Consider the following 218-nt stretch of genomic DNA (forward strand, 5'->3'; position numbering starts at 1 on the left):
TACTGATTGAATTACCCCCCAACTACCCATGCGCAGTGGCGCGTACCCACCCCACAAAATGCTTACCCAACTCAAAACACCTACCCACCCCCAAGAGCCTACAAGAATCCCCCTGGAGCAGGTTTGCGGCCAGCCAAAATTTCAAGCAAGAGAGGGCACAGAAGCAGGAAACTTTCACCCCCTTGGGAGAGTCATATGCAAACTTGTTTGAGAAACTA

Source organism: Nicotiana attenuata, unplaced genomic scaffold (assembly GCF_001879085.1).
Source record: "Nicotiana attenuata strain UT unplaced genomic scaffold, NIATTr2, whole genome shotgun sequence".
Classification (NCBI taxonomy): Eukaryota; Viridiplantae; Streptophyta; class Magnoliopsida; order Solanales; family Solanaceae; genus Nicotiana; species Nicotiana attenuata.